The following is a 26,019-nucleotide window of genomic DNA, read 5'->3' on the forward strand; positions in this document are numbered from 1 at the left end:
CACAGAATCCCTGGCTCCAATCACTCCTCAGACTTTATTGAATCAGAGAGGCAGAGTGAGAAACTTTCTTATGATATCTTATGATCCACACAAGTCACTATGAGCTCAGTTTGCTTCGAAAAAAAAATTCAACCTTCGAAGCAAACTGAGCTCATAGTGACTTGTGTGGATCATAAGATAGAGGACTTTCTATGGCCAATTATTCCTTGCTGGCCTATTTTCTATTGTAGTACCAACTTGCTCTAATGTTACTGAAGAGGTAGAATGTGAGGTGAAGACAAACCTAGTTCTACACTCTCAAATAGGCCAGCAAGGAATAATTGGCCATAGAAAGTCCTCTGGAAAAGCAGCTGGATCTTTTAGATTGTGTCTGTGGCCTGACCTCATGTCCAAGTCTCACCTTTTAATCATGACTATGACTTAGATGAGGCTTTGGGTTGCTCCCCTCTTGTCGGCTCAACCCCAAATGGCTAACTCTCTTGGGGCCTTGGTCTGACCCAACCCACTGTAAAAGCACCTTTACTTTTATTTTTTATTGAAGTATAATTAACATACAATGTTATACCCATTCCGGGCATACGCCATATTGATTTGACAATTCTATACATTACTCAGCGCTCACCATGATTAAGTGTAGTCGCCATCTGTTGCCACATAGCAACGTTATTACAATATTATTGACTATAACCCCTATGCTGTACTTTTCATCTCCATGACTTACTTATTTTATAATTAAAAGTTTATACCTCTTAATCCCCTTTATTGGTTTCACCCCTCTTCCCAACCCCTCCCCTCTGGCAACCAGCAGTTTGTTCTCTGTATTTAAGAGTCTGTTGTTTGTTTTGTTTGTTAGATTCCACGTAGAAGTGAGATCATACAATATTTGTCTTTCTCTGATTTATTTCAACTTAGTATAATACCCCCTGAGTCCATCCGTGTTGTCACAAATGGCAAAATCTCATTCTTTTTTATGGCTGAGTAATATTTCTGTGTGTGTGTGTGTGTGTATCACAACTTTTTTATCCATTCATGTATCGATGGGCACTTGGGCTGCTTCCATATCTTGGCCGTTGTAAATAATGCTGCAGTAAACACAGGGGTTAACAGTACCTCTGCTTTGGTATCAGGTCTATTCATGGTAACGTTTTGTGATTGACAATGTTTTCCTTGTGTAGTCTTTTCATCTTCTGGGTCAGACACAAACATGAGGGTAGGTGAGCCTTTCCAAACAGTTGAATTAGGGCTTCCTGAAGACAGAAAATCCTTCTAAAACTTAATAGTTACTGTTTTCTCTTCCTGCCTGCCTTTGCTAATGTATCTCTAGAGGAAGATTGTTGATCTTCAATAGTGCCATTCTAAGGGTGCCTGGGTGGCTCAATAGGTGAAGAGTCTGCCTTCGGTTTAGGTCGTGATCCCGGGGTCCTGGGATGGAGCCCCACATTGGGCTTCCTGCTCAGCGGGGAGTCTACTTCTCCCTCTCCATCTGCCCCTCCCTTCCCCGCTTGTGCTTTCTCTCTTTCTCTCACAAATAAATAAAATCGTTTTTTAAGAAATAGTACCATTTTGGGGTGCCTGGGTGGCTCAGTTGTTAAGCGTCTGCCTTCGGCTCAGGTCATGATCCCAGGGTCCCGGGATCAAGCCCTGCATCGGGCTCCCTGCTCAGCAGGAAGCCTGCTTCTCCCTCTCCCACTCCCCCTGCTTGTGTTCCCTCTCTCACTGTGTCTCTCTCTGTCAAATAAATAAATAAAATCTTTAAAAAACAAAAAAATTAAAAAATTAAAAATAGTACCATTTTGGATAATGTAACATTTGATGGGGAGGGAGGGGCAGCAGAGACCTTCTTAGGATCCTTCAGTCATACAACATAAGTAGCTAACAACTCCATCTCCTCACAAACCACATGCACAGTGAAGAAAAAGGACGCTTCATTGTTACCACAGTGATTCTCACCCTGCCTGTATATCGTAACAGTTGGAGGTACTTTAAAAGCACTGCTGCCTGAGTCCCACCCCAAGAGATTCTAATTTAATTGGTCTTGTGTGCAGCCTGGGCAGCCGGATTTTTCTGAAGTCCTCCCTCCCAGGTGATTTTATATGCAGCTAGAATCGACAACTACCATGTTACAGTGTGAAGTCCTTTGCTTGCTGACAAATGGCATCCTGTGAGAGATCCCACCAGCAACCTATTGATGTAATATCAGGGTTTGATTGAATTTTCCTCTTTCAAAAATCATCTTTGAGAAAAATAGGTGAGGGCCAAAAATGGTGATCAATATTCACTGAGCTGAATTCTGGTACCAAACCTTCTGATTGAACCTCAACAAATACCAGTAATATTAGCTTTTGTTCTCTAGTGTTAGTTATTAATCTCTGGGTATATCTAGGGTGACCAATATTGCTGTTGCCTGGGACTGAAGGGATTCCCAGGAAGAGGGACTTCTGTTTTAAATCCGAGCAGTTCTGGGAAAACTGGGACGAGCAGGTCAACTGAGATACATATTGAGAAGAAGGTATGAACCGTGTAATCATTTGCACTCATACCCTGAGGAAAACAAATTGGGAGAATGTTCAACATGGAGGCCAGGCCTTTTGTAAAAATCAACCTCTTTCTAGGGAGAATTGAAGTTATCCTGCTTTATTGTTGGTACAGTCCTCCAAAGGAGAAGTTCACTGTCACCATTGTAATAAAAGTAGCAAAAACTCAAAAGTCACAAAAACAAAACAAAACAAAAAACCAAGAAAAAAAAAAAAAGAAAACCCACCAAAGCTCCACAGTCACTGAGGACTTTTTAACCTACATTTGTGTACTTTCGTTAGAGTTTGGCTCCTGCCTAGTGATTGTCGAGAGGCACTTGGGCAGTTTGCATGATGGATGGTGTTAGCACAGAAGTCCAATATAATCCAAAGCCCAGAAAGAATTCATCTCATCATGGGGACGTTGGATAGAATTTGAGAATGGATCTGCAATTGGCCATCACATGAAAATGTTTCAATTGGAAGACACCCATGAGTGGTAAAACATGTCATGTTGGTATGTCCGCATCTAATGCGCCTGACTCAAGTCTGTTTTCTATAGGACAAAGCTGTTGTGTTATTCTCAGATGGAAAAGGTTTAGAGTTGAGGGGTGGGTCCTAGGTAAACTGAGGAGGAATGCAGATTTCAGTGTAGTAACCAATATATTTTTAGGAAAAATTATTCATAAGAGATATTTGGGTTTTATGGTAGTCTGTATGTCTTGAATACAACATGGCCGTGCATTTAGTGGTTTAAATTTGACTTTGGAATCAGGCAGAGGGGTTCAAAAGCTGGTTCTTCTTCAGACCTTGTGATGTGACCTTGGGCATGTTATTTAACCTCCCCAATTTTCCATTTAATTATATATATAGTAGAGAGACTTGTACCTATCATTTTGTGTAATCCTCACAACAGTCCAGCAAGGAAGGTATAGTTCTTTCTAATGTCAGTGGGTTTCTCCCCCTTGGCACTGTTGACATTTCGGGTGGCATAAAGCTTTATTGTGGAAGCCTGTCCTGTGCCTTGTAGGATTACGTAGCAGCTTCGCGGGCCTCTACCCACGACTACCCCTCCAAGTTGCGACAATCAAAAATATCTTCAGACATTGCCAGAAGTCCCCGGGGTTGGGGGGGGGCTGGTGACGGTGGTAGTGGGAATACATGGTTGAGAATCACCAAACGTGAAGTGATGAGTGTCAGATCTGGAATATAGGAGGCACTCATTACGTGATAACTATTATAACTGTTAATACTGTAACAAAATTAGAGCTTTTATTATTGATGCTGAACCTTAAAGTTGTGTCAGCATATTTAATTATATCTAAGAAGAGCCTCTCCGACTTACTCTTTTTTTTTTTTTAAGGTTTATTTATTTATTTTGAGAGAGAGAGAGAGAGAGTGCACTGGGGAAAGGGCAGAGGGAGAGAATCTTCAAGCAGACTCCCTGCTGAGTGCAGAGCCCAACGTGGGGCTTAATCCCAGGACCCTGAGATCATGACTTGAGCCGAAACCAGAAGCCAGTTGCTTAACCGACTGAGCCACCCAGGTGCCCCCAGACTTATTCTTTTTTGGGGGGGGAGGTTTACTGCTTTATTACTATGAAGTTTGGAATTTAAATTTTCTTAAGGAGTATAAAAAAAGTCTTTCAGAGTTTTCTTTGACAGAAAGAATTATTGAGGTGGGAGCACATCTTAAACTGACTTGAACTCTGGGAAGAGGAAAAAGGCTGAAGGGGAAAAAAATCCCTAATTCAGCATAATACATGCTTACTTTCAGCCTGACCTTGTACCAGTAGGTAGGAATCCCATTCAGGAGAGAGGAAGAGAGTGGGAGAGAAGCAGCTGTGGAACAAGAACCAAACTGCCAAGGACTGGGCGTTCCACCCACCCTCGGGGGCCTCCCTCCCTCAGTCTCAGGAGCAAGGCCGACTCCAGAACGGGCCCCAGAAATTCAGCCCCAGGCTGGTCGCGCTCTTCCCCGGGGCCAGCTTGGGCAGGCCAGGACGTGCGGGCTTGGCTGGTGGCCTTCGCAGAAGGATAAAGGGAACGCCAGTGGTGTCCTCATCTTCACCAGTCTCTCGTAGGACCAACTTTTATTTTTATTTTTTTCAAGGACAAACTTTTAAGAGTAAAATGGATGAAAGCACGTGAGGTCAAGATACAAAGACAGAAATTCAACGTGGAAAAAGGACCTTGCTGGGAAACAGCTGATGAGAAACACCAGAAATATTTCACAGATGCACCAGAAGCTCACATTGTCAACAGGATTAATCTGCTATTGATTTCCCACCATGACATCAGGGTTTCATTTTGCTCAGCCTGAGATCTCACTCGATTTCAAACTGCCTGTGGTCCACCGGGTCTAGAAAAGCCTTCCGTTCATTGTACCCCTTCTTCCCTCGATTATGGATGGCTAGTTCTTCACCAATGCCCTCTTCCTCCTTGAAGATCTCCCAGTCCAATTTGGACTTCTCTAGAGTGCTCATCTTCTGCTTCTTAGCTCCAATTTTCCCCAAAAGGCTGCTCATGCCACTTGATCTTTTTAACCCAGACCCAGCAGAGAGTGCTGGCAGAGCTGCAGCGACAGGACCCGGGGGCTTTTCTTTCTCGTTTTGCTTGAAGAAAGATTTGGCTTCTTTAGATGTAGCATCCACTTCCTTAGTCACCCTGACTTCTTCACCAGCAAAATCAAACACCTTAAATGATTTTAAGTTTTTCAGCTTCTTTCGGTTTCTCAGGCTCTTCTGCTCTGACCAACAATTTACTTGAACATGTCTCTTCAGTCTTCTCTCCTCCATTAACATGTGTATTTGGGGGCACTTTTGGTTTTGGTCCTACGTTATTGAGGAAGCTGGCCCATAACTCATCCTCCTTCTTCTTCCTTGCATCCTCTGACCCCATGCCTTTTTCCTGCTCTGCACCTTCATCTTCCTCCTCACTGCTACTTCCCTCGGATTCCTCGTCGGCATCCTCCTCCTCTTCTTCTTCTAATGAGAGGCCACCTTGAGCTGCAGTGGGGGTGGGGGCGGCTGGGCCAGACTTATTCTTTTAGACTGTGTAAACCAGGCTTATTCTGCTAAGAGGAATATCAGAAAATATTATTTTTCTGCCTCATATCTCCTGCACCTTCTAGTCCTGAAAGTCTAAGATATTTTAGATTTACTGATGTGTTACGCAACCACTTCAATATCCACAAGTACTACTTAAAAGTAGCTAACTTACAAGTGAATATTTGGTGAAATTTGCAACTTTAAGGCATTTAAGGCACAACCTTTCCTTCCATCTAATTTATTTTCCGTCTCCTGACACGCATGCTCTGCAGAAGCCTCAACTCCTACTTCAATAATAAGTCTTGGCCATCCAGTGTGAGCTTCCTCTGCTACCAACAGCCCATCTCCTTTCTCCACACTCATTCTCCTATCGTTCTTGTTATTGTTAAAGGAAGAAGAGTCTCCTCGGTGAGTCTTCACTCCTCGGCTACCCTGTTTGCGGAAAGACCTTGCTGTAGCATTTATGCCTTCCTTAGCCACATCTGCACTGTATTCCTCTCCATTGGCTTTTTTCCCCCTCTATCATCAAAGGAGACAGGCTTCCTCATTTAGAAAAGCCCTTTGCTACTAACTTCTGAAATTGCCGTCTTATTTCTTTGCTGAGCCACACACACTTCCTTCCCAGGTTTTTTGTTGACTCCTCTTTGTTTGCCCAGCCCTTAAATGTTTGTATTGCTCAGTGTTCTGTCCTCGGACATTTCATCTTCTCACTCAACGCCAACCTACTCTACCCTCACCCAGGGATAGCTCGTTTTCTCTCAAGGATTCAATTACCAACTAGTTGTCCCCCAAATCTCTAACTGTGAATTAAATCTCTCTCCTGAACTTGAGGTAGTGTTAGCCAACTGCCTACCATATACCAGCACTAGGATGTCCAGTGGGTACCTTCAAATCAACATGTTCAGAACTGAACTCATCATATTGTATTCTCAAAACTACTCCTCATCCAGTGTCTTCTATATCAGTATCCACTCTGTTGTCCAAGCCAAAAATACTGGCATCATTCTTGGTTCTTCTCTCTCCCCAAATCTCCCACACCAATGCGTCACCAAGAACTGTCAATGCTACCTTCTACATATTTATTGAATCCACCCACTCCTCTCCATTTCTACTAACACCATCATCTCTCCCCTAAACTGCTGTAATAGCCTCATCATTGGTCAACCTGACCTTGATCTTGCCCCAGTGCGCATGTAGTCAGAGGGATCTTTCTGAAGCAAAATCGATTATATCATTCTCCTGCTTCGACCCTTCCACAGCTTCCCAATACCAATCTGGATTAAATTCAAAGTCTTTGACATGGCTCTATAGCATTCTTCATCAGCTGTCCCCTGCTGACCTCTTCAGCAGTTTCTCTACAAAATCACTCGCTTAGACCACTATTTCTTTCAGCTGTTTGAGTGGTCATACTTCCTTTTCTCTCTGGATCACTGCATTGGGTGTTTCCTGCTTAGGTCACCCCTTGCCTCTCATTTAGCTAATTCCAACTCATCCCCTAGGTCCTGGTTTAAACATGACTTCTTCCGAAAAGCCTTCCAGATCCTTCCAGTCTGAGATAGGTGGCCCTCCCTATGCGCTACATTGGTACCCTATGTCTCCCCATGTTGAACTTAACAGATTGTCTTGTAATTGATGGTTTACTTGTCTTTCTTCTAGACTATATTCTCCATGAGGGTGTTTTTAGGCCTCTGTTGCTAAGTACGTAGGAGATGTGCAAGAAGTATTTGTGAGATGGAATTGAATTCAGTGTCACCAAGGATCCTTACCAAATGCAAAGCTTTTATGTTCATTTTTAATCTTTCCAAATACTCAAATTATTTGATCCTTCCCTGTGTTCTTCAAGTTATTCTTTGTTTTCAGAGATAGCATTGTGTGTAAATTCCCTTTCTACATTTTTAAAAAGATTATTTATTTATTTATTTGAGAGAGAGAGAGAGAAACAGAGCAAGCACAAACAGGGGAGGGGCAGAGGGAGTGAGAAGCAGACTCCGCTGAGCAGGGAGCCCCATGTGGGGTTCAATCCCAGGACCCTGGGGTAATGACCTGAGGAGAAGGCAGATGCCCAACCGACTGAGCCACCCAGGCGCCCCCCCTTTCTACATTTTTGACAATTTCTGGTCCTTCTTGTTTGCTGACCCCTCTCCTGTCCCTTAACTTTGGACTTTTGCCCAAGACCCTATTCTTCACACTTCTACCTTTCTTTTCCACATTCATTGTCCAGAACATAAAAGACATTCAAAAACTATTTCTTTCCTTCCTTCATTCCTCAGAAATTCATTTAATCTCATGTTTCAAATATCTCCCAGATCCATGTTTTAGTCAGAGTAATCCAATGGAGTACTGGTTGCCTGACACTTTAAATGAACTGTAAATAAACACCATAGCACCCAACCACCCCAACTCAGTTAATTCTTGCAATATAATTTCTGTGTTTGTCGGTGGAAACTAAGAGTCTCCTAATCACTGGGGCTCTATACATCAGGCATCTCTAGCTCCCTCATCTACTTTATAGCATGTATGGAAGTAGCCAGCAAGTCTTAACACAATTTCCTTTGAAATGTGGCTCATGTATTGATTCCTTTCTCTCCTTTTCCCTTCCACTATTCTGCTCTCTTCTCTTTACCCTTGGATTACATAGTAATCTAGACATCTTCCTGGCTGACCTTTCTGACTTCAATATCACCCACTTTCAGATCTGTTCTATATGCTGTCGCCAGGGTAATTACTCATAAACACTCCTTTCGTGGCCTGGGGCTTTTCATAGAGTAGATTCAATAAATATGAGAATGCCAATTCACTCCCCCTCAAGAACTTACAGTGACTACAAATCATCGGCTAAGTCCAAATTCTTCTTCCTGACTTTTCCTTCTCTCTGGGCCTCACCAACTTTTTTAGCTTTCACCCAACTCTATACTGTTCTTCTCTGCATTGTATTGCTAAGCTTCTTGCCTTTCCCCAAACACATCCTACTTTGTTCCGTTGTACTTGTTGGTTCCCCTACATTGGTCAAACACTGCCGGTGCTAAAAGACTGATATTGTTAATATTGAATGAAAAAGGGGCGCCTGGGTGGCTCAGTCGTTAAGCATCTGCCTTCGGCTCAGCTCATGATCCCGGGGTCCTGGGATCAAGCCCCACATCGGGCTCCCTGCTCCGCGGGAAGCCTGCTTCTCCCTCCCCACTCCCCCTGCTTGTGTTCCCTCTCTCTGTGTCTCTCTCTGTCAAATAAATAAATAAATAAAACATTAAAAAATTGAATGAAAAAGTCACTTTTTCCTCTTACTGTGATAGATTTAATGTGTATTCTGTGCCCCCATTTGTTCCTTGTTTGTACTTAAAACATTTATGACTTTCTTCCAGGTATCAGTAATACGCATGTCTGCCCAGTAAACTCCATGAGATCAGGGACTCTTGTTCATCCTTATAACCCCTAAAAGCACCCGAGCCAATGTCTGGAATGCACTTGTTAATTATTCTTTGAATGGGATCGGCCACATCTGCAAGTTCCTTATCCACCCTCTTCCCTATATCCCCACTCTTGGTTTTGACTTCTCTAATAGTCAGGCAGCTCTCTTTGAGTAAAATCCAGTTGGACACAGCCGGCCCTGGTGAGACTCTCCCAGTTTCAGTAGGAGAAGCTTCTGGATGTCTGCCTAATTTCCAAGGCTCATTATAATCTGGCTCTCCAATTTATAGAGCCTCGCTTCTCATCTGTTTCTGAGAATGTGTCCTCCAGTCCACATTATGTTAAATCTTTCAGCTCAGTCATTGTTCACACTGTTGCCCATTCCAGAAATACCCTTCCCTTATTCTGATCAAATCCTCCCCAAACTTCAGACCCAGCTTAAATCTTACTTTATCCACAATGTCATCTTTAACTGTTTGAGCCCACGTTTATCTCTCCCATGTCTGAATTCCTTTGGCAGAGATATTATAATATATTATGGTATTCTCGAACTCCGTGATGCATGTGTCTTGCTATTTTCAGCAGGAGTATTGGCTCTCCAGGGCAAGGATCATATCTTAATCTTCTTTGATAATAGTGCTGCTGATTATTAATTTGATAAGTCAACAGGGCTCTTTTCATCCTTATTACTAATTTCTCCTAAGTTGAAAAAAAACTTAGATCCCCATAGCCTACTTTTGCCTACAAAAGAACCATAGGACCACGTTCGTGAGAAGGCCTAAAGATCAGCCAATATTACTCAAAGTGACAGATTTTTTTAAAGATTTTATTTATTTATTTGAGAGAGAGAGAGAGAGAGTGAGCATGCAGTGGGGAGGGGCAGAGGGAGAGGGAGAAACAAACTCCCTGCTGGGCAGGGAGCCCGAGACGGGACTCGATCCCAGGACCCTGGGATCATGACCTGAGCCACTCATAGACTGAGCCACCCAGGTGCCCAAAGTGATAGATTTTTAAAAATCAATTTTTTTGACAACTAAATCAGAGTTTGTTCACAGTCTAGCTGGCTGTCTTGCGAGAGGTTAAGGCAGCTGGGAAAAGAGTGAATTAAAAATTGTTGATGGTTAAGGCAACTGGGAAAAGAGTGAATTAAAAATGGTTGATTTTGGGGGGCACCTGGGTGGCTCAGTCAGTTAAGCATCTGCCTTCAGCTCAGGTCATGATCCTGAGGTCTTGGGATGGAGCCAACAATGGGCTCCCTGCTCAGCGGGGAGTCTCCTTCTCCCTCTCCCAATGACCCTCCCCCCTGCTCCTGCCCTCACTCTCTCTCTCAAATGAATAAATAAAAAATCTTTTTTAAAAGTGGTTGATTTTTGTGGCTACCAGAGAAACATGGTTGAACAAGGTCCCAGTAAATTAAACTCATTATCATTTTTTTTAATTATAGGAGAGAGAACAAATCCTAAGTTCCTGATGATTAGGCTATTCTAGGCCTAAACTCTACATGGATGATATTGGGACTCCCACCATAGATTTTAGTCCATTCGTGCATTTAAGAGGCTGTTTAAAAGGCCTGACATACTAGGCCTGCTTTCAGCCAGAGAAGTGTACTAAGTTAGCGCCATGAATGGCATGAGGAAGAGCAGAACAAAAGGCACAGTGTAGCTGAGGTTTTATGTGAATTGCTCTCTCTACTTTCATGATGTGCCGGGCGGGGGGTGGGGGGTGGAATAACAGCGTTCCTCCCCGTCTTTCTGTATTTTTATGTTCATTTCTTATTCTAACGAATCCGTTTCCTCTTAGGCAGTTGGATATTTTTCTAACACAATGAACTGGTTAGGTTAACTGCATCTGAATTTTCCTCCTTTTGCTTTAAAACTACTATAAAAAAACTATGCTATTGACCATGTCAGAAGGCAGATGAGATCAGACACTTTATGGAGGTCTGGTTTGCTTCTTCCAGTCACTCAGTTTTATATTTTTTCTATTAATAAGGATAAAAAGTTGCATTCTTTCTTTGGTCTCTGTTTGGTCTTTTCCAGCTGCCACAGAATATGAACTATTCTATCATCACTGTTCCTCTGAAAGACTTTAACCCTTACCAGTCGCTGGCCACTGCTCTGATGGGTCACTGCAGTCATCAGTTTGTAGGGACCGCCAATGGCTACCTGCAAAAAGCATTCTTTTTTTAAAAAAAAGATTTTATTTATTTATTTGACAGAGACAGACAGCAAGAGAGGGAACATAAGCAGGGGGAGTGGGAGAGGGAGAAAGCAGGCTTCCTGCTGAGCAGGGAGCCTGATGCGGGGCTCGATCCCAGGACCCCGGGATCTTGACCTGAGCTGAAGGCAGACATTTAACAACTGAGCCACCCAGGTGCCTCTACAAAAAGTATTCAATTAGAAATGTTCCCTCAATTTAATAAAGCTTTCTAGTCTTTTTTTAAAAAGCACTTAGCAACCATGTCCATGCAGAAACCTGAATATGAATATTCATAGCAGCATGATGCATAATAGTCAAATAATGGAAACAACCCAAGTGTCCATTGACAGATGAATGGATAAACAAAAATGTGATACAGCCACACAGCACAACATTACTTGGCACTGAAAAGAATGAAGTACTGATAGAAGTTACTGGATAGATGAACCTTGAAAACACTAAGTGAAAGAAGCCTGACAGAAAGAACACATTATACGATCCCATTTATATGAAACGTCCGGAATAGGCAAATCTATAGAGACAGAAAGTAGAGGACTGTTTGCCAGGGCCCGGGGGAAGGGGTGAATAAAGCGTGATACTAATAGGTATGGGTATTCTTTTGGGGTGATGAAGATATTCAAATTAGATTGTGATGATGGTTGCACAACTCTGTAAATATACTAAAGAAACTTGGAATCGTACATTTCATTTTTTAAATTTTTTTTAAAGATTTTATTTATTTATTTGACAGAGAGAGAGACACAGTGAGAGAAGGAACACAAGCAGGGGGAGTGGGAGAGGGAGAAGCAGGCTTCCCCGCGGAGCAGGGAGCCCGATGCCTGTGGGGCTCGATCCCAGGACCCTGGGATCATGACCTGAGCTGAAAGCAGATGCTTAACGACTGAGCCACCCAGGCACCCCAAGAATCGTACATTTTAAATGGGTGAATTTGAATGGTATGGGAATTATATCTCAATCTAAGAAAAACTTAGAAACATCACTTGAGGACAGGACTAGATCCCAATTTCAAATACCAGTTTTGCATCAGAATCTCCAGGGGTAGAGAATCTGAAATCTATATTTCTTTTTTTTTTTTTTGAGGGGGAGAGAGAGGAGGAGGTAGGAGCAGAGGGAGAGGGAGAGAGAATCTTAAGCAGGCTCTACCCCCAGTGTGGAGCCCAACACAGGGCTCAATCTCACGACTCTGAGATCAGGACCTGAGCTGAAACCCAGAATCAGACTCTTAACTGACTAAGCCACCCAGGCACCCCTGAAATCTACATTATGACAAAGTTGTAGATGATTACTATGTACAAGTAAAGTTTGAGGATCACTAAATTAGAAGATACAAACCTTCACTGTCTTCATGAACTATGACTGCAAATGTCTCCACCCAGGGAAAGGTTAGAGCCCCTCTCAAGTGAATAATACTCACCTTCTTTGTTTTTTCTGTGGTTGTTACTGTCGTAGTTTGAGTATACATGTTGGTGGATCTTTCTTCGTGTATTTACTTTCAATTTTCAAATTGTTTCTTTCATTCCTGGGAAAGAAATGGTGAAAACACGGAAACCACTAATACCCTGTCCCCTGCTAAAGTCAGATAGTTGTTATCACTTTCACTTCTGAAGGCATTAGTAGAAAAATAATTCAAGTTTTTTTTTTCCTTCCAAAGTTAAGGCAAGAAAACCAAGATTCACATGGTACAGCAAGTGAGAACTCAGTGAAGTTAGAACTTAAGATTCTCTGTCTTGAGTGGCTTTTGCTCAGCTGTCATCAAGGTTTTTTTTTTTTTTTTTTTATTGTACATGTGTGTGGTATTGATTTCTTAAAAGATGTCATGATAACCGTATACCACATTCTAGCTCTATAAAGAAAAGTCTCTTCTTCCTATGCCATTTTAGAAATTGAAGTTCTTCCTCATAGTAGGCCTATTCAAAAAACGAATTCTGTATAATATTCAAAGCAGTAGATCAATAAATACTATTGGAGTTTAAGGGCTGAACAAATCCTCTGAATATCATTATGGAAAAATCCTTTTCCTGTCAGCAATTCCAGCCAATCTTGGTGATCTTATTATCAGAAGTAACTCAACAAGATGGATTGCCATTTGACAGGTGACTGACAAGGTACTAATTTTAATAATCAGACAGAACCAGCTTAGGGAAGGGAAATGTAGGGTAAATATAACATGAGTCTACAAATTGTATATATGTTTCACATTGATGGAGTTCCTTGTGCCATTAACTATGTAATAATTCATGTGGTAAAAATGTTAGGACACTTCTTGGTCAAAATTGTTCTTCAAATAAAAAATGATATCCGCAGAGCACAGTTTACGAAGTTTTAGTCATTTATGAGAAAACCATTTCTTACTTCCTGAAAATCTAAACTAAACATATGAAATTTACATGAACACAAGATAGGGTTTAATGATGTATAATTACTGGAAATCTGATTTTCACATGTGAATGATTAGCAGTTAATGTTCATATAGTCAATGAAACTCAATACACATTCATTGAGCTCGCTGGTGATGCCAGGAAGTGTTCGGTGTAGGCATTGTGCCATTAGATGAACAAGAGATGGTCCCTGACCTTGAGGAGTCCAGCAGAGGACGTAGCCAGTCTTACTGATTCATAAATTATATCCGTAATAATAGACTATGGTTCTAGGTACTGAAAAAAAATTCCTGGGAATGAAATATTTGGCTAGGTATTTGAACTTGGCAAAAGCTAAAGATCTTCCTTTCATAAAAGTCACAATGATATGTAGGCCATGATAATAGCATGAAATTCCAAATGCTAGGCAGTAAATAATGTTGGTTTTGGGATAAACTATTTCTTATAATTTTAATAGGTGGACATACAGATTGCGCATGTCCTGTCACTCTGAGTTCTGCACATTCCCTGCGCTTTCATGAGTTTCAATTTATAATCTTCGCACTTTGTTATTTACAGTGCTTGACATTTAATTTCTGAAGACTGAAAAAAGAAAAAAAAAATGAGAACACCAGCAAATGTTAAAAGTCCTCAATAATGTTTAGATTTCAGTAGATTTCAGTAGATTTCGAGGAATATCTGCTTTAAAAAAAAAAACAAGGATTGGTTGGGAGATTTTTTTATAGCCTTGAGTCTATTTTTGGTCTATTGGAAATAACTTGGATCTGCAAGATCATGCTGCTCTTTGCTTTGTGAATGGAATTTTGGATATAGCAGATAGTACTGACTACCCTTGCCAGGAAGTCTAGCAGACTGAAGACTGAAGTTTCTCTCACAGTACTCTTTTCTTCCCTTCCTGTATCACAGAAATTTCTAGATCTTGATATTGGATTTAAGTGAATTTATAATTACTCTCATGTACATGGCAAAAACAGTCCACTAGAAGCTTTTTGTTTTTTCCAGCTCTCTGTTGCTGGTAATAAAGGAGGAAAATTACAGATAAGTTTTCCTGAATATCCTCAGAAGCTCAATTTCAGAACCCTATCATGGAACCAGGCTCTGAGCTGGGGAAAACATACATTTGAAAGTACCACAACTGCAGCTCAAAATTTGTCTTAATTAGGGAGGCTGATGGAAATAATTTCCTTTTTAACAAAAACTATGTGGGAAGAAAAAGTTAATTTAGGAAAATAGGTCACACGACATTTGTCAGTTTGAAGCCTAAGGTAATCCTTAGAGTATAAATCCAGTTTCCTCCTAAATATTTCAGAATAAAGACAACCTGACTAGTTTTTGAAAACCAAAATTTTATTTCCAGCTAACTCATCTACTTTTTAAAAGACAGACCATTGTAAAGAGTATTTTTGGGTTCACAGCAAAATGGAACAGAAGGTACAGAGAGTTCCCATATATCCCTTGCCCACATGCACACATGGCCTCCCCCACTACCAACATCCTGCACCATTTGTTATAGTTGATGAACCTACACAGACATATCTTTATCACCCAAAGTCCGTAGTTTACATTAAGATTCACTGTTGAGGGCGCCTGGTTGGCTCAATCGGTTAAGCGGCCGGCTCTTGATTTCAACTCAGGTCATGACCTCAGGGTCATGAGATTGAGCCCTGCACCGGGTTCTACTGAGCCTGCTTGAGGATTCTCTCTCTCTTTCTCCCCCTGCCCCTCCCCCTCTTTGCACGCATGCTCTTTCTCTCTCTCTCTCAAAAAATAAATCTTCAAAAACAAAAAAGATTCACTGTTGATATTGCATATTCTATGGGCTTCAACAAATGTATCATAACTTGTAGCCACCATTAGCGTGTCCTACAAAACCGTTTTCCTCCCCTGAAAATCCTCTGTGCTTTACTTACTTGTTCCTCATCTCCTTTTAAAAAAGCCAAATTGTTCCATATCTCTCATCTGCCTCGTCTGGGGTTTCTCAACCTTGGACTCTTAACATTTTGGACCAGCTACTTCTTTTTTTAAGGGGAGATCTTGCGCATTGTAGGATGTTTGGTGGCACTCCTGTGGCATCTATGGGGTAGAGGCCACTCTCTGTTGTGACAGCCCAAAATGTCTCCAGACATTGCCAAATGCCCCCCAGGAATGGGTAGCAAAATCATCCCCTGTTAGGAACCTCTGGCCTAATCTAAGGCATCCTCCACTTTCAAGACAATGTCTGTATTATTCTCTTATGACTTGTACTGTTAGTCATTAAATGCCAGTCAACAAATATTTATTCTGCCTACTATGTGCTTGGCCATAGCCAAGAGTTATCAAATTTTTTATATATTAGAAGTGTTAGGGCAGAGGACGAGTGGTTACAATAAATGTAAACAAGGCAGAGCTATGCATGGTAGCTACATTGAACCTTGAGGCATGAGAATCAAATCAGTTCGGCCATCTTCAGAATCTTCTGACCATTTACAACAGCATGAACCCAGAGGGAAAATTTGCACTGCTAGATCGTTAAGATTGCTTAACTGATTGGACCTGCTCCGCTGTGGTCTGGTTCAGCAATCACACACAAGATATGGATGATGCCCCTACAGGGAAATAGTTCTGAATAATTAGCCAGGGGAGGTCGGTTCTACACAAATCTCCACTCCCACTCCACCACCACGTTCCCGTGATGCACAGGATTCTTGCCTGATTTCCATGGAGAGTTGCCAATAAGCACTACAGTTCTCCTTTCATTTAGCCTCTGCGGGTAGAGACAGAAGTGGTGATAAGTTGGAATCCTTTCTCATTTGCTCAGTACCTGTAACATTCTGGTTGCTAAATTGGAATGTAACTGAACAAGTACAATGGGAGATTTTACTTGGAGATTCTCCTTGTAAAGATTTAGGCATTAAAGGAGTCAGTTCCCGAGAGGACTGATAAGAAATGAAAAAGGGAACCGAAGCGATAGGCCATGGCACACCTTAGCAAAACTTCTCCTCTTTGTAGATGGTTTCAAGTTATGGGTTTCCTCCGCTTTCTCCTCCTTTTGGGGGGGCAGACTTATTACAGTCATTTTGATTTCTCCTTACTTTTGTTTATTTGGCTTTTTTTTAAATGATGGATTGCGGCGCCTGGGTGGCTCAGTGGGTTAAGCATCTGCCTTCGGCTCAGGTCATGATCTCAGGGTCCTGGGACTGAGTCCCACATTGGGCTCCCTGCTCGGTGGGGAGTCTGCTTCTCCCTCTCCCTCTGCCCCTCCCGCCCCCCCCCACTCGTGGGCTCTCTCTCTCTTTCTCTCTCAAATAAATAAATCTTTTAAAAAATGATGGATCAAAAATAAATAAATTCAGAATTGACTCACTAAAGACAATTTACCACATTTAAGTTAGTTTTTTGGGGGGACTTATTCCTTAGTTCTTAGACTGAATTGATAGGTATATTCCCCTTTGGGGACCTGAGAATTGGTCTTCTCATCTATAAGTAACTTGAAAGATTCCTTCCAGGTCTGTCTGTGATCCGTTGGCTATTATAATTAATATAGACTGGACCATGATGCATGCTGGGACCTCAGCAAAAGGAAGAAGAAGGAAGGTGTAGGAAAGAATCTTGGAAAGGGCATGACTGAAATTCTATGGGCTAACTCAGTTGTAGGACTATACCTTCAAGACTGTGGGTAGCCCATGAAATCAGAGTCTGAAGAATGAGGCAAATTTGAGTCGTATTCAAAGGACAATCAGGTCCTGGCATTGGGATAAGGGACAGCAGTAGGACTAAACATTTGAGGGCAAGACCTGGTATCAGATGGTCTACTGGGATTAGAGCAAGATGCCAGCCAGAAGAGGAAGCCATGCAGAGCAGAATCCAGCTCCCAGGGACCATGAGAGAAGAAAGGGTTTCTTGGAGAATCAGAGCACCAGCCCATCAGGCTGGAACTCAGAGGAAGATCTCACCTCAAGGTGAGAATTATAGCCCTAATCAGAAAAGCTAGGCGAAAAGCCAATCAGAGAGGTTAGCCCAACACTTGTTGCGTCAGAGAAGAGGACGCAGTTCAGCGAACACAGAACAGACATAGAGGAACGTGGACAGTCATGTCTATTCTGTGTCTTGTACTGACAGGATGGAATGCCTAATATCCTGCTCTTGTAGGCAGTATTTGGCTCATTAGATGTAGGCGGTAGAATACTCCTAGCCTCTGTCAGAGCAGCAAGGAAAGGCAGAGATTAACAGAAGTCTACCTTGTATACTTTGTTTCATTCAGCACCTCTATTTGACAATGCTTCGATAGTCACACAAACATCATACTTGTTGATTGCTAACTTCTCTCTGCTACTTCTATCAGAATTGGCTGCAACCTCTTAGGGAATTAGACATGATCAGGCCCTAATGATTGGGCTACGAGATTTCTGTGTATCAGTGGAGTTTAGACACTAAACCAGGGTTGGCAAACTTTTTCTGCAAAGGTCAAGATAGTAAATATTTGAGGCTTTGCAGGCCGTGTAGAATGTGTTGTAAGTACTCAGCTCTGTCACTGTAACACGAAAGCAGCCATGGACAATGTATAAACAGATGGGTGTGGCTCTGTTCCAATAAACCTTTATTTATGGACCTTGGAATTTGAATTTCATAAATGTTTGTGCGTCATGAAAATAATCTTCTTCTTTTGATTTGTTTCCGCTTAAAAACGTCAAAATTGTTCTTAGCTTGTGAACCGAGCAAAAACAGGCAGCAGGTCATAGTTTGCAACTCCTGATTTAGTGCCAGTGATTCTACTAATTCTGGGCTCCCGATACCATGAGCAGGGCCACAATATCCTACTGATAGGATTCACCTTGCTCCAGGCTCTGGTAAAAATCAGGCCACAGACAGGAACACTATAATAAACTCTACCTATTATCCACTCATAAAATCAGTCTGCTTGATGGTTCTGCTCTCTTTCTACACTTTGATCTGGTAATAGGGCTCTGATATAGTTGTTATTGATAAAACCACTTGAGTTGCACGCCAGTGCCTATAAATACACTTTCTTATACGTCTTGAGTTTTGCTTGGCACCCAGTTCCTACAACACGAGAGTCTCGCCCTGACTCCCAACCCAAAGTGCTCCTAGAGATGGGAGTGTTGTATTTTTTTTTTAACTTTTGAAATTTTTTAAATTGATATATAGCTGATATATAACATATTAGTTTCAGGTGTACAGTATGATTCAATATTTGCATGTATTGTGAAATGATCGCCACAGTAAGTCGAATTTAACATCCATCATCATACATAGTCACAATTTTTTTTTCTTGTGATGAGAACTTTTAAGACCTACTCTCTTAGCCACTTTCAAATATGTCATAGAAGATTATTAACCATAGTCACCATACTGTAAATTATAACCCCGTGACTTATTTATTTTGTAACTGGTAGTTTGTACCTTTTGATCCCCTTAACTCATTTTTGCCCACCTTCCGACCTCTGATGCTGGTGACCACCAATCTGCTCTCTGTATCTGAGGTTTTTTTTAATTCCACATGTAAGTGAGAACATACATTATCTGTCTTTGAGTTATTTCATTTACCATAATGCCCTCAAGGTCCATCCGTTTTGTTGCAGATGGTGAGATTTCCTTCTTTCTATGACTAATAGTATTCCAGGATGTGTCACACATTTTCTTTGTCCACTCACCCATCCATAAACACGTAAGTCGGTGGGAGTGTTGTACATTGACTTTAGTGCCCATGGCCAATGGCCAGGTTCCTGTGATCTCCCTGATGTCAACTCTCTACCTGCCTAAATCACCCTCTTGTGGTTGGTCCAGTTCTAGGTCTATCTAACCTGGCCAATCTCATCAAGCTCAAATGAGACATTTAGCATCATATGAACAGAGAGACATGTAGGAAAAGAAAATATATAATAATAATAATACACATCCAGAGGCTGTCTTTCAATAACTTTTGTTACAGCCCAAAAACAAATGGAACAATCTCTTTGTCTTGCTCTATCCTTTAAGAAGCACAAGTATGGGGGCACCTGGGTGGCTCAGTCGGTTGAACGTCTGACTCTTGGTTTCAGCTCAGGTCATGATCTTCAGGTTGTGAGATCGAGCCCCGTGTTGGGCTCTTTGCTCAGCGCAGAGTCTGCCTGTCCCTCTCCCTGCCCCTCCCCTCTCTCTCTCTCTCTCAAATAAATAAATAAAATCTTTAAAAAAATAAGTAAAAATATTGAGAACCAAATTTTTTTCCTGCCACAATGGCTGCTCAACACTGAGGTAAAAATTATATATACTCAGTAAAACTCTCAGTAACTACATCAAAGCACAATAAAAAGTATTTACTTTTAGTGTTTGCAGTCCTGTCAAGTCTCTGAGTTCATTTTTCATGGTTAAGACCTTTCCAAAATTTTATGGACTATGCAAAGTGATTCAGTCACGCAGTTTAGTATTTTTAATAATTCTCTCTCACATGTCCTGAATTCTACACTATCATAGGTCGATTTCCCCAACTGCCAATGTATAAACTACTTCTTCAAGATGAAGCTATACATTATAACATAGGGGATGCATTTCAACTTTTCATTAGCATATCATTCATCCTTGGCAAAGGCAATAGGAAGAAACCGTATTGACAGCTCCCCATTTTGAGGTCTCGTATTTTCTGGGATGAAGTCTGGGAATGTGTATTTCCAACCTAAGTGTTATACCTGGTCTTTCATCAACAGGAAAATAGGTTATCTGCTCTGTGCCAGGATTTTCAAATGTGGTCAATTATGAAAAATATGCATTGCCTGTAATTCAGTGACACTTGAGGATGGAGATAACATGACCTAAAGATTTAGAGTGTCTGTTATTAAAGACCTAGTTTGGATATTCCAGAAACCAAATATCTAGACATAACCCATACTTTTGATTTCCAAGTAGAAGTATGGATTTACAGTTATCTGTTAGTCTCCACAACCAGGACAGTCCTCTATGCTACCATCAAATTGGCTCCTTTTGACTACTTTGGTTATGTTTATTCCGCTATCTTACTTGGCACAGACGAACAGATTGATACTTTGGGAACCATTCCAGGTTTTTTTGTTGTACAAATATGACCTCCGAGCAAAATGTAAAAATGCCTTAGTGAATATATTTGTCACATGGGAAAATGGGTCTAATTATTTTACAGTACTATGAACCATACAATTATATTTTTAATTCAGTTTAATTATAAAATCCAGTATAGTTAACATACAGTGTTATATTAAAATTAGTTTTCAGTGTACAATAGAGTGATTCAACAGTTCCATACATCACCCTGTGCTCATCACAAGTGCCCTCCTCCTTAATCCCCAACACCTGTTTCACCCAACCCCTACCTCCCTCCCCTCTGGTAACCATCAGTTTGTTCTCTGTAGTTAAGATTCTGTTTCTCGATCTCTCTCTCTCTCTTTCCTTGGCTCATATTTTTGTTTGTTTCTTAAATTGCATATATGAATGAAATCATATGGTATTTGTCTTTCTCTGACTTATATTGCTTAGTATTATACTCTCTAGCTCCATCTGTGTCATTACAAATGGCAGGATTTCATTATTTCTTATGGCTGAATAATATTCTATTGTGTATATACACCACATCTTCTTTATCCATTCATTAGTCGATGGTCACTTGGGCTGTTTCTGTATCTTAACTCTTGTAGATAATGCTGCCTTAAACATGGGGGTGCATGTATCCCTTTGAATTAGTATTTTTGTATTCTTTGGGTAAATAGTAGTGTGTGTGTGTTGGTAGTGTGATTGCTAGATCAGAGGGTAGATCTATTTTTAACTTTTTGAGGAGCATCCATACTGTTTCCCACAGTGGCTGCACCAGTTTGCATTCCCACCAACAGTGCAAGAAGGTTCCTTTTTCTCCACATCCTCGCCAACACTTGTTTTTAATTGAGCTTTGATTTTAGTCGTTCTGACAGGTGTGAGGTGATATCTCATTATAGTTTTGATCTGCATTTCCCTGATGATGAGTGATGTTGAGCATCTTTTCATGTGTCTGTTGGCCATCTGTATATCTTCTCTTTTTTTAAAGATTTTACTTATTTATTTGAGAGAGACAGCAACAGAGAGAGAGAGAGAGCATGAACAGGAGGGAGCTGACTCCTGGCTAAGCAGGGAGCCTGAAACGGGGCTCGATCCCAGGACCCTGGGGTCATGACTTGAGCCGAAGGCAGACACTTAACCGACTGAGCCACCCAGGTGCCCCATCTGTATGTCTTCTTTGGAAAAATGTCTGTTCATGTCTTCTGCCCATTTTTTAATTGGATTATTTACATTTTAGGTATTGAGTTGTATCAGTTCTTTATATATTTTGGCTACTAACTTTTTATCGGATATGTCCTTTGCCAATATCGTCTCCCATTCAGTGAGTTGCCTTTCGTTTTGCTGATTGTTTCCTTCACTGTGCAGACGCTTTTTTATTTTGATGAGGTCCCAATAGTTCATTTTTGCTTTTTTTCCCCTGTGCTTCAGGAGACCTATCTAGAAAAACGTTGCTATGGCCGATGTCAGAGAAATTACTGCCTGTGCTCTCTTCCAGGATTTTAATGGTTTCAGATCTCACATTTAGGTCTTTAATCCATTTTGAACTTACTTTTGTGTATGGTGAAAGAAAGTGGTCCAGTTTCATCCTTTTGCATGTTGCTGTCCAGTTTTCCCGGCACCATTTGTTGAAGAGACTGTCTTTTTCCCATTGGATATTCTTTCCTACTTTATCAAAGATTAATTGACCATATAATTATGGGTTCATTTCCGGGTTTTCTATTCTGTTCTATTGATCTACGTGTCCATTTTATGCCAGACCATACTGTGTTGATGACTACAGCTTTATGATAGAACTTGAAATCTGGAATTGTGATACCTCCAGTTTTGTTCTTCTTTTTCAGAATTGCTTTGGCTATTCGGGGTCTTTTGTGGTTCCATACAAATTTTAGGATTGTTTGTTCCAGTTCTGTGAAAAATGTTGTTGGTATTTTAGTAGGGATTGCATTAAATGTGTAGATTGCTTTGGGTAGTATAGACATTGTAACAATATTTGTTCTTCCAATTCATGAGCATGGAATGTCTTTCCATTTCTTTGTGTCATCTTCAATTTCCTTCACCAGTGTTTTATAGTTTTCAGAGTATAGGTCTCTCACCTCTTTGGTTAGGTTTATTCCTAGGTATGTTATTATTTTTGATGCAACTGTAAATGGAATTGTTTTCTTAGTTTCTCTTTCTGCTGCTTCATTATTAGTGTATAGAAATGCAACTCTTATGTATATTGATTTTTTTATCCCACGACTTTACTGAATTCATTTATCAGATCTAGTAGTTTGTTGGTGGAGTCTTTGGGGTTTTCTACGTTGAGTAATCATGTCATCTGCAAATAGTGAAAGTTTTACTTTTTCCTTACCAACTTGGATGCCTTTTATTTCCTCTTGTCTGTTTGCTGTGGCTAGGACTTCCAGTACTATGTTGAATAAAAGTGGTGACAGTGGACATCCTTGTCTTGTTCCTGACCTTCAGGGGAAAGCTCTCAGCTTTTCCCCATTGAGGATGATGCTTGCTGTGAACCACACAATTCTTAAACACAGGGCAAAAGAAAGATACAGTGAGCAGCAAAAGAAATGTGGGAAAATACAGAAGAAATGAAGGATGATGCTTATCTAACCAGTTTCACTTTCCAACTTTGACACTGCTTTCATTGGTTTCAAACGTATCCATGATTCTCTGTTTACTGTTGGGAGCTTGGAAGTATAACAAAGAAATAGGAAGTCTTTGCTTTATTTGGTTCTTCAGTTTGGATAATAAGAACTTTTCAGTATAATATTCAAACTCAGGACCACAAGGTTTTTGCTTAACCTCATTTATCTTCTTTCTCCCCTAATGAACATTACAGTGATGAGGACGGACCTGTGGGGTCCCAACAGTGTTTATTAAGATGTGAGAAACTGGAGTCGAAATGGGGATGGAAATGAGTCAGAAGATCACAGGAAACTGGAGAGAAAAGAGAAAAGGGGATAATAGTAGAAGATTTCTCATAAAGTGGGAATAGGGTCACTTCACCTGTAATCTCACGAGGCAACAAATAGGATATGGGGACAGGAATCATGCAAAGTCTTTATTATGTGGATAGCTCCCTTCCCTGGATTCTGTAGGAACATAGGTTTTTCCTTATTTTGATCTTGTCATGGCCATTTAGGCTCAGGAGGGGGTGTCATATGTTGATTGTCTGCTGTGCATGGCAGAGGCAGATTGAGGAATAGAACTGGCACAGAGTCCTAGGCCAATGTTCTTCCCACACACCATATTGTTGTTGTTGAATCCAGTGTCGTTTCAAAAAATTACTCTCATTATTTTTTGATTTCTGCTTAAGAATTTTCTCTGCATTTCAGTACATTCTGTCTGTTTGATTTGGAGCTGGTTCTGCATATGAAATTAATCTGAGGGACAGGATCTTCCCCGCTTAGGTGTCTAGAGGAGCCCCCTTGCTCCCACTGCCCCTCTATGTCTCTTTGGGCACCACTAACTCATAGGAAAATAGGGAGGAAACTGATAACGTTAATATAACCAGCTTCAACCCACAACTTATTTTAAAAGATCTTGTTTATTTATTTGAGAGAGAGAGAGAGCTCGCACAAGCAGGGGGAGGGGTAGAAGGAGAGGGAGAAGCAAACTCCCCACAGAGCAGGGAGACCCTGAGATCATGACCTGAGCCGAAATCAAAGAGTTGGATGCTTAACCAACTGAGCCACCCAGGTGCCCCTTCACCTCCCAACTTTGATAGTGTTTTCATGGGACCATTGGCTTAAAATCATTTCTGCAGTTTTTCATTCACTGCTTAGAACTATGACTAAAGAACAGGCAGCTTTTCCTTTATTATACACATTTCTATTTATAAATTTCCCATCAGCAAAGTCAGTTATAAGCCCACAGGGAATATTTATAAATCCCTTATGAAGTCAATACTCTGCAGCTCTGCAGTACTCACTTTCATCCTCTATTTCATTTACCACTTTCCTAGAATGTGAGTCACCCATTCAGGTGCTCAACTCTTTCATCCCTCAAATTGTGATTATTTTTTTGTTCTTGACCCTCATAACTTCACTGTTTTAATAGGATCCCGTAAATTATTTATGGCCATTAACTTGCTCTGTATTTTTTTTCTCTCATAATATTGGCTGAAAGGTTCTTATGTGACGTTTCTGAGCCTGTGTTGCTACATGGACTGGTGGGTTGGAAGCTAGCCTCCAGTTACTATCCTCTACTTAAAATTAAAGCACTAAAACTCAAAAGTCTCAAATAATTCTGTATTGATGATGCCCGACCTTTCTTTCTCTGGTGGCAGTCTGCCTTCTGACTGTAATTTCTGAGGGTCATGCCAAAGGTCGTCACTGGCAGACCTGACGCTGTAAAAGGGAGCCATGCCATGAACAGAGAACTGATACCAGAACTTTCTTGATCAGTCTTATAATTTCTTAATGAAAAACTCTCCAGGGGGTGCCTGGGTTGCTATTTTTTGAAAGCAACTAACTAAATAAAATATGCCTTCAAATGATACATTCTTTCATTGATTTGGAAAATGGAATTATTCACATGACAATGGAGGATATACTTCTGTTTAATTTTATATTGAATATTCTTTCGTTTCAACTCTTATTTATTGAATGTCTCCACTATAAAGCCACAGTGAGTGAGGGTTTGAGCAGGCAGTTTCATGATCAGAGCTGAAATCTGGAGATTATAAAAAGCCCAGGTGAATGTGGTGAGACCCCCGACTAAGTTGGGGGCAGGGAGAATAGAAAGGAAAAACAAGCCTGTTCTCTTTGACCCAATCTTTGAGGTACAGAAAGGTTATTTGAAGGTCTACCATTCATGCTCATACCAGATACTGGAATGTTCTTGAATTTTACATGCTGCAAAATGATGTAGATAAATAGGAAGAAAGAGCTGACCATATGTGTTTAAGGGGATATTTTGATGAAAGATAAATATTTTCTGAATTCTTAAAAAGTGATTGTGAGATAAACAGCTGAGGAGAGCTCCTTAGAAAGATCATCACACAGGGGCGCCTGGGTGGCTCAGTCATTAAGCGTCTGCCTTTAGCTCAGGTCATGATCTCAGGGTCCTGGGATCAAGCCCCATGTCAGACTCCTTGCTCAGTAGGGAGTCTGCTTGTCCCTCTCCCTCTGCCCCCCTCGCTTGTGCTTTCTCTCTCTCTCTAATAAATAAATTAAATCTTTTTTTTTTAAAGAAAAACTCCCCAAACTCCAGATGGTCCTCTCATTTTCTGATGCCTTTATTCCCATGAACCAAAGACTTTTAGCATCATCTTCCCCCACAGACAATAGTCAAGAACTCTGACTAGCTCTTTTTCCACCTTTTCATCTTATACAGGGACACTTCTCCCTTGAGCCACCATGTTTACAGCTTTATGCTGTGTTTCACCAATGTTGGCTCCTGCCTGTTAACCCTATTC

The 26,019-nt window shown here is 41.0% G+C and overlaps 1 pseudogene; it reads right to left on the bottom strand.

The window, feature by feature from the left end:
* Window positions 1-4,590: 4,590 nt before the first annotated feature.
* On the bottom strand, window positions 4,591-12,649 carry LOC123845497 (craniofacial development protein 1-like; annotated as a pseudogene).
* Window positions 12,650-26,019: the final 13,370 nt, after the last annotated feature.

Source organism: Mirounga angustirostris, unplaced genomic scaffold (assembly GCF_029215605.1).
Source record: "Mirounga angustirostris isolate CCGP_5_RB_7025 unplaced genomic scaffold, mMirAng1.0.hap1 SCAF_11, whole genome shotgun sequence".
Taxonomy (NCBI): Eukaryota; Metazoa; Chordata; class Mammalia; order Carnivora; family Phocidae; genus Mirounga; species Mirounga angustirostris.